A 9,391-nucleotide genomic window follows, 5' to 3' on the forward strand; every position below is an offset into this window, starting at 1 on the left:
ACCATACTGGAGAAGAACTTGGAATGTACACATATGACATAGAGAGAGGAGGGTCAGCAGGAAAGAGCATGCTGAGGAGCAAGCAGACACATCAGAAGTTACTTGCTGCATCCCCTGGGAGCTATAAAATAAAATGTGCTTTTGAAGTTTGGAGGGAAAGATCCCCAACCCTTTTCTGTCAGTGGGCCAGGAGCTGAGAGCAGCTGCAGCAGCAGCAGAGAAATGTGGTGAGAGCCTGCCAGGAAGGGCCAGACTCTACATGGGGCCAAGAGCCAGTGCTCTGCAAGACAGAGCACCTACAGCTGCTATTAAAATGCGCTCCTTGGTAGTGCAATGTGTATGCACGCCTCCCAGACGACTAAGGGAGCAGTGACCTTAAAAGAATTGCTTGTTTCATCGAGTTTCCATTTATGATTCAAAAATTGCAAAACCACTCAAGTAGGAAATTGTTGAGTTCAGTGTTTAAGATGCCACAAATGGAGCAAATGATTGCTTGCAATATGACTGGATGTAAACAAGCTTTATCCCACTGATTAATTCTCTTTGAAGAAGAATGGTAATTAGGCCATAGGTGTCAGAGACAGGAGGAATTAATACATGTTAATTTCCTTTGTTATAATAGGTCAAATAACAAAATCTAGAATAAGTTCAAAGTTCAGTATCTATACATTTTTTCCGCTGATCCTAATGGGAATGGGTTCTTCATTCTTAATTTTGTCATTGCTGATGACTCACTCTGTAGTTAGATTTCACATGTCACATAAGATAGTTTTACTCCATACCATCACCGCTGTAGAGGTACCACTCATTCCTGTCCCTTGCGGACAGCACTAGCTCTGCAGCGTAAACTTGAGCTTAGTCCCATGATAAATGCTAATCTGATAAATCACTGGTTTTGGCAGTGGTTTAAACTAACACCCTTTCACTGAAGCAGGGTCTAAACACTAAGACAGTAAGACACTGTTCAGGGAGAGCTCAGGGAGCCCTTTTTGCCACTGCTGAGCTGCCAGCTGCCTGTATGAGGGACTGCAGCCCACAGGAGGTCTGCCAGCCCCAACCTCTTTGCACTCTCACAGTCAGAACTGCAGGCTCAGTTTCACAAATGGAGCTCTGATTTTAACCTCTTTTTGTACAGCTTTATTGCAGCTTAACTACAGCTTACACACATACAGTATATGTTAGATATAAGACTTGCAAATGTATTCATACCAGACCATGCTGACTGCTCATACAGCCATACCCTTAGCAGATCAAGTAACCAACAGTACTTTAAATAAACCTTCTATGTCATAGAGTTGGTAATGCTGTTTAGATATTTTAGTGAATGTGCTCTACTTATTACTATTTTGCTTCAGCAGTCCCAGGGACATCTTTGTATGTTCAGGGAGGAATATTAAATAGCCTTTACCAAATAGAAAATTGTATCGATTTACTCCGTAGTTAATTAAAGTGTTTACATTCGTTCAGTGTGTTTTATTGTGTATCAAATTATCCTCATCTTATCAACATAAGAGTGAATTCTGAAGAAGGCATATATACCATGAGGTGCTTTGGGATAGGATACAAAATATGACATGAATGTGAATAACAGGTTTATCATCTGTACATTGTTTTTCATAGATAATTTCATTTTTCCTATTCCCATGAGACTTTGGAAGGGGTGGTAAGAAGTTCCTTAAATACTGAACATCCCTTCCATATATAGTCACAAATAAGTATGAAAACGAAGTGCTGAAACCGCAAGAACTGGCTTTGGTTTCTGAATGCAGCTCGTGCACACACCGAGAGCTTAAATTTTTGTATGGCTCCTAGACAGGCCTGTCCTGAAAGGTAAGATTTAGATTGCTTTAGATCTAAACGTGGCACTTTGCTGGGCATTTATGTATTTGATTTTGGAAGATATAATACCTTTAGATCTTTGAAATACCAACTGATCTGAAAGAAAAAGATAAGATTTTAAGACCAGATGTTAAAATTGTGAAAGTATTAAGCATCAATAAATTCATACCTGTAAACTGAATCTAGGTATTTAAATTATTCCAGTTGCAAGTGAAATCAAGTATTCATACGAGCTAAACACCAGAAGAACAATCTATCCCGCATTTCATAACTCTAAAAATCCTAAAGTTCTTCCTACCCCTAACATTCACAGCCCCCTAATTTTTTTTTTACCTAATTTAGATGGTGATCTATTTTCAAAGAGGCTTTGTCCTCTTCAGGTTCATCTACACAACAAAATGAAGGTATGGCTGTAACACGTGATAGAGTATCCACACCAACCTCATAGGGCAAGCACTGATAACAATAACAGTCATTGCAGCAGCACAGTCTTAGTGTGTGCTATCAGAAAAGAAACTCCCCAGGGACCCTTAATTAAATTAGAAGTGGTATACTAGGATGTAGTACAACTGCACTTTCCTAGGCAGACTTATCTTTACTTTCTCATCAAAATCACCAAGAAGGATATGAGCACAAATCTTTATTGACTGCCAGTAAAATTTGTTATACTAACTCATTGAGGCACTTCATAAGTCTTCCTCTAACTTATCTTTACAGGTTATACATATAATAAATATTGTTCTTCTGTCCATCTATCAATCAATCAACAAATGGGGTTGTTCGAGCTAAGGGTGAACTATTGGTATACTAACGGTTCTCCCTGGAAGAATGAAGCATGCTTCAGCTTTGTAAAAAATAATAGTTCCTCTCCTGCTCTCAATTTGATAACTAGGTAAAACATACTATATGATATCATGCTCTAAGAAAATATCGTTAACTACCTCTGTATTAGTAGCGGTGGTCGTTATCAAGAATCATCTGCAATCATCTTTCTTGCTACCTTTCATTCTGCTGTTAAGAGAGCCAGCAAATAAGTGCGTGACACTGACAGTGGCTGAGCGGTTAATGTGGATCTTTGGTGTTGCACATTATAGTCCATAGCTGTTATTTTTAATTTATGGAGATTTGTCTGTATGTATGCTCTATTAACTTTAGAATAACTTCCTTAAGTCAGTGCGGTATGCCTTCTCTTACATACATACTCTTTATGGCACCAAGTTCTGTTCTGCAGTGGTTCATGATATAACAATAATTTGTTAATTTTTTTTTCCTTCTGAAGACTTATAACAGCTCTCAAAGCCTGACATGAAAACATATATTTTAAAACCACTCAATAATTACTGATCTAAGGTCCAGAGAGGTTGAGTGGCATTCCTGTAGGTATCCTCTATTGCAAAGGAATTGTTATGTAGAAACTCTTCAAATGACAAAAGTAGTATTTTGATTCTTAAAAAATATCTCTAGGTATAATGCATAGGCTGCAGACATGCAGAATAATCCTTAGAGGAACTAGCGAGTAACATTTTAGACTACACACCTAAATGAAATAGGATTTCACATTCCATTTCAGAGCTGATTTAAGAGTTGATGGTTTTGTCTAGAACATGCAGAAAAATCAATCTGAATTAACTTTTAAAATGGACTGGCTAAACCACATTAAATTTCTGCGTAGCCAACTCTCATTTAGAATGTATTAATTTACTTTGGAAGTAAATGTAGTTAAATCGAATTAGGGCCACGTTAATTTTGAATGAGAATGTGCACATAATGCAGTTAAAGTAATCACAACTTTAAATTCACACCTTTAGTTAATTTGAATTAGTTTTCTTGAGTGTTCCCAGACGTATAAACTCTAAATCTCACTGAAGTCCATAAACATTTCTTCAGGTGTGCATTCTTACCTATCCAGATAAAAGAGAGCAAGCAAGACAGCCTAAAGGAGCATGCCTGACAGCCAATAATGCTGCGGACGCAGGGTGAAGGTAGAGTTTCCTATGCAGTAAAAGCATCTGTCTCTTATGAGTGGGTGTCATCCAGTACCTGAACACTGCAAACATTTAAAAACGCCTACTGTCAACATTTCATTGTATCTGTGATGATAGCCAAATTTTTGATAGGGAAATAATGTTATCAAAATTGACTGCAGTGGGTTGCTACCACTTGACAGGCAACATCACCTATGACAACCGAGAGGCATTTAATGAACCATAGGTGTTGATTACACACGCCAAATTCCCTGCTCTTTCTGCAGACTGCAAATCTTAATGACCTGCTTTGCTGTACAACTGATGGCCACCTGCTGCTGGGTATGCTTGCGCTATGTACAGCTTGCGGCTTCTTCGAGAAGCTGCAAATGGAAGAGGCTGAAAGAGCATTTATTTGAGCTATTGAAAAAACAGTGGGAGATGTGAAGGAAGAAGGCAGGGATAATACAATCTCTAATAGGGCCATCTTTTCTCTTACAGTGCAGATTAAAACTTACACGACAATAATCAATGTGCCAGGTGAACTGCAGGATTTCTGCCCAGAATCTCTGTTCAAAGGTAACAAAGCGCAATGGCTGCGTGACTGAAAAATGCCAAAGTATGAACGTGAAATGAAACACTTGGTAATAGCTGCATAAGGATGAGCGGACTGTACTGAGAAGCGAGAGAAACAGGGCGTCTGGCCATCAGAACTTGGTCGATTGAAGTTCGCTTTTGCACAGGTAAAGTGAAAACACTGCGAGACTGTAAATCTCAGCATTTAAAAATCAGAACAGGATGGCTTGCAGTGAATTTAACTATCTATGATATTTTAATAAAAGATAAAGGTATCTAAATACCTTTAAACAAAAAATTACTGCGTTGCAAACACTGCCGTCACAGATTTTTTGGAAAGAAGAAGTCGATTTAAATATATAACAGCCTTCTTTTAGAAGAGCAACACTATTATATTTGTTAAAAAAAAAAAATCAAACTGGTTGGTACTCATGGGCCTATGGATGACTTGTAAATACATCAAGCTTGCCCATACAGAGAAGTTATTAGTGAGAGCCAGGAAAAGAAAGAAAATACAGTTGATAGAAAATAGAGTGTATACGTATAATGGAATGCATTACAGATTACATTTTTGCATATGTTGTCACAATTTTCAATTTCCACTAAGGTATCATTTTAGTTATGCTCGGATTCTAAGAAATTTCAAGCCAATAACAAATTCCACTCATTAGCATCAAACAGATTCAGGGTACGGACTGCAGGCAGCTTGCTGCCGTTGCTGAATGTTGCAAACCTGTGATCCTATTTCATAGTTCTAACCCAGTTAAAAGCTCCTAATAAATCATTAGGAGTTTTGTGTATATGAGAGTATGAACGCACGACAGCACTGAGCCCACGGCATCCTTTCACAGGTGTGCCTCCCACTGTCTTCTACAAGAGCTGGCCAGCAGAATCGATCTTCCTCAGTTTCAGTTCAGCTGTGGAAATGAAATACATTGTCATAGAGATTTCCCCTGATTTGACTAAATGTTGTTTATCCCAGCTTCTTCTTGCAAGCAGTTTATCAAAAGAAAATGCTCAGCAATCTTTTAATTCAGAAACTGCATCTCAAGGTAGAGGAACCTCCCTGTGCTCCAGGGCAAATCATAATGAAAATTCTAGGTTTAACAACATCATTTTAATGGCAAAATACTTATTTTATCCTTCTCAATTGCACTTAAGCCACGGACTTTCTATTATGATTATTTATGGTTATCATTTTGGCTGCTCTGAGCAGCAGTGTCTTGGCTTAGTTGTCTTCTCTGCTCAGGATGAAAAATGAAGTTTGAAAGAATGTTCATTACCTTCATGGCATGTGTTGACTGCACTGATTCTTCATCTGCCAAACTGCGTATGCTGGCTTCTGTCTCATCTGGAGACCTCTGGAACTAAAAGTAATTGATCAAATTAATTCTAATATAATCCCACACAGACCCTGCTACCACTGCAGCTTGTTAACCTTATATGCAAACAGTTTATTTAAACTATCTGGATGACATCATGAAAACTACCTTCCATACATCAAAAAACTATGAAATGAAAGCCTGTTTCAACATTTTTTCCAAGATACGACTTGGTTTTTGCTACTTTTTTCTAAAAAAATTTGGAACCTCAATACTTACTGAATTAATTTCAATTCAGTTGGCCATACCTCCCAAATCACTGGATTTTTTCCCACTCTTAAAAAAAAACCCCACAGCAGCTTTCAAATCATCAAGTTCACCACAGTAGCTTAGTACATAATACAGAGCAGCAACTGAAGGATCCTAGTAGCAATTTTCTGAACTGTGCGCTCCCTTTTCGTTCATGTTGATGATTCTCATTCCTGCATTTTGTGGACCTTTACATCAAAATCAACTCACTGACAGATTTCTGTCATTCCTTATGGACTCCAGTCCACTTATTGCCTCCCTGTAGCACCTACAGTTTTTGGTTATGCAAAATATTAAAGCAGTTCTAATAAACTCATTCGCAGTTGTTTCCACCATCCTGAGTACTTCCTAATTTCATACTGGCTGTCGGTGGTAGGGCACTATTAACACCGCTAATAAATGGTGCCCTGTGCAACGACCTGGCATAATGTGTGAAAGACAAAATGTCTCTGATTGCACTGTCACAGCAGAATACATAATTTGGTATAAAAGTAACTATTCATAAACCATCAGAAATGCCAAGGGTACCTAAAACAGCAGAAAGTGATTCTCATAACAAAATAAGAGTGAGGACGTAAGTGTGCACATGACTGGTTGTGATTTATAACTACAGAATGTTCCCCACTGCTTCGGGATCCCAGCTGTAACTAGACACAACATGGTGAATTAAAGATAGCACAGCAGTCTCAGCTTCAAGATTTCCTATAATTTATCACTTTAGCCAAAGCACTTAGCCATGATGATGTCATATATATATTAAATTACTTTGCATAATATTGCAAAAAAAACCAACCCAAAAGCAAGATTAAAAGGTTATAAAGATATTACCACAATCATAAAAATATAAAGTAGTGTCTTCCAGTCATTTCCCCTCATCACTAGTGCTTAGCTGGCTAGTAGCTAAGAGCTGTTAGACCTTCTGGTACTGACTACCTCTGGGAAAATATTTAAAACTTATTAAACATGGCTTCTGATGAGAAGGATGAAGAATATCATGAGAGCACTCCTAAAAGGACAATACATTGTCATCACGTCTTGTGATTATTATGCTACTTAGTAGGCAAAAGTGTCCTTTTCAGGTAAACCAGGCTAGTTCTCATAGGCTTTCATGACAGCTTTATAAATTCTCTTGGCTCTAGCCTAGTAGGCAGTTTTCCCCAAACACCACAGTTGTAGTAGAAAGGATATAACACTCATTAAAGTCGATTTCTTCTAAAGCTGCCCTATGCTATATGCTATATTCTGTATTCTAGTTAGGGCTAATTGGCTTTTTCTAAAAGTAAAAGCTTTTTCTGAAAGCAGATACTGAGATGTGAACTTTTTACAAAAACATCATATTTTCAGATCTAAGATAAATTTTACAGTCAAAATGAGAGCCATATTTCTGAAATTATGCTGTTCTTCTGGGATGTAGGATCCCTAAGTTCAAGTCCACACTCTACATCATTTCTCTTGCAGTAACTTAGGAGACCAGTTACACCGTTTTGACAAAAAAGGACATATAATCCTGGTTGACATATCATCCTGATTGGAAAAATGCATGATTTGTTAAAAAAATTAAAAACTGGCTTTGTTTCTGAACTTATTAATGCAAATAGCTGCAAAGAGAACACAGGTATCTGGCAATAATGATATGCATAGTGCTCTAGCCCATTTCTGAGGATATCATGATGTGAAATGTGATGTATGGTGGCTGGTTTTTAGCTTATATTAAGCAAATATCAACTGTGGAGAGATATGGCCACATTTCATGTACCAAAATTCCCAGATCTGGTTTGTGTGCTGGAGTGCTACTCTGGGTATCTGGTTGTATCAGTTTATGTAGCAAAAAATTACTACATTTTCCCACAGACCTTCCTCCAAATACAGACATTCAGAGTAGCGCAGTGATCCTTTAGACTGTTACACAGGGACAAATTCCCTAAGACAATATCTGAAAAACAAAACATATTTAATGGCAAGCGTAGTAGGTTGCCTTCTCCTGAGCCCTCAGGAATCACCACCAACAATCATCCATTACCTAAAGAGGGAACTGTAACAACTTGTCCTCATGAACAATGCCAGCTAGGAGGGTTAGAAAAAGATATCCCTCAAGCCACAAGGCTGAGGGACTTGGGCAGAATTGTGTGTGGGAACCACCATTTCCATCTCAAAGGTCCACACTAGGGTCTCTGCAACAGCAGGGCTAAAACAGGCTGATGTGGAAAGCATGGAGCACGCCATAACTAACCAGCCTGTAGGAGAAGCAAACCCAAGTATTTTCAGTCTTACAAAGTCAACAGGTCACTCTATCTATTTTTCAGCTGAGCACATGCACAGGCTGGCAAAGTTCCCTACTCGCCCAATCTTTCCCGATTTCGTTCCACACAGCCCGTAATTCTATATTAGTCTTTCATAAACAGTTCGTGGTAGGAACAGACACTTTCTGTTTATAGCTAGTGATGCTTTAATGCCATGTGTGTGTATAAATTCCTCTTGCTTTTATAATTTAGAAAGGAAAACTAATCCCAACAGAAATTATTACTGCAATAAAAAAGTAACAGAAGATTGTATTTATGGGCACATCACTTTCAAGTTCTTCATGGATTAATCAAGAAAAATGTTTACAAGAACTGCAAGAAACAAAGAAATAAGATTATATTTTTTTCTTTAGAAAACAGAAGCAGTATAGACTACTATTTCTGAGAGTGCCACTGGTTTATGCATCGTTGCAGTTAATAACTTATTCCAGGTATTAAATCTGTCACATTCCTCTGACTTAGAATAGAATTGAAGAATTTACAGCCAGAGACCCAAATCTGACCTAGCAATTTGAAAGCATAACAGAGATATGAATCCAATTATTCTCTGTCCAAACACTGACACACATACCTTGTATCAGAGAGACATCTGCACAAGTCGTATTTAATATCAGACTGAAATGATTACAAAAATGAGAGCATGAGGATTATTAAACACTCATTTGCTGAGGAGACTTCACTCCTGAAAAAAGAACATCAACTGGCTTCAGTTCATAATGTTAAAAGTCCCTTCAAAGAACAATAAATTTGGTCTGCTCTTATTTCCCACATTCCACGCCCTCACATTTTTAAAAACACCTGTTTTTTCAACTTCATTAAAAAAAAAATCCTCACCTTCGCAGATATCTTTGTGACAGCGGCAATATTAACAACCTATTAGTAAGATTCAAAGGATACTCCCAAGTTTGGGAAAGTTTTTGTTTTTTCTTTTTAAATGTAGCATGGTGTAATTAAAAAAGGTGAAAGCACAACTGTGGAAATCTCCTTTTGCACTGTTTTTTTCAGAAGAACTACAGAACATCTTTTCTCCTGCTGGGTTATCCCGAATTTTGCCAGTTGCAAGAATGACTTAGATATTATA

The sequence above is a fragment of the Mycteria americana genome, chromosome Z (genome assembly GCF_035582795.1).
Source record: "Mycteria americana isolate JAX WOST 10 ecotype Jacksonville Zoo and Gardens chromosome Z, USCA_MyAme_1.0, whole genome shotgun sequence".
NCBI classification, from domain to species: domain Eukaryota; kingdom Metazoa; phylum Chordata; class Aves; order Ciconiiformes; family Ciconiidae; genus Mycteria; species Mycteria americana.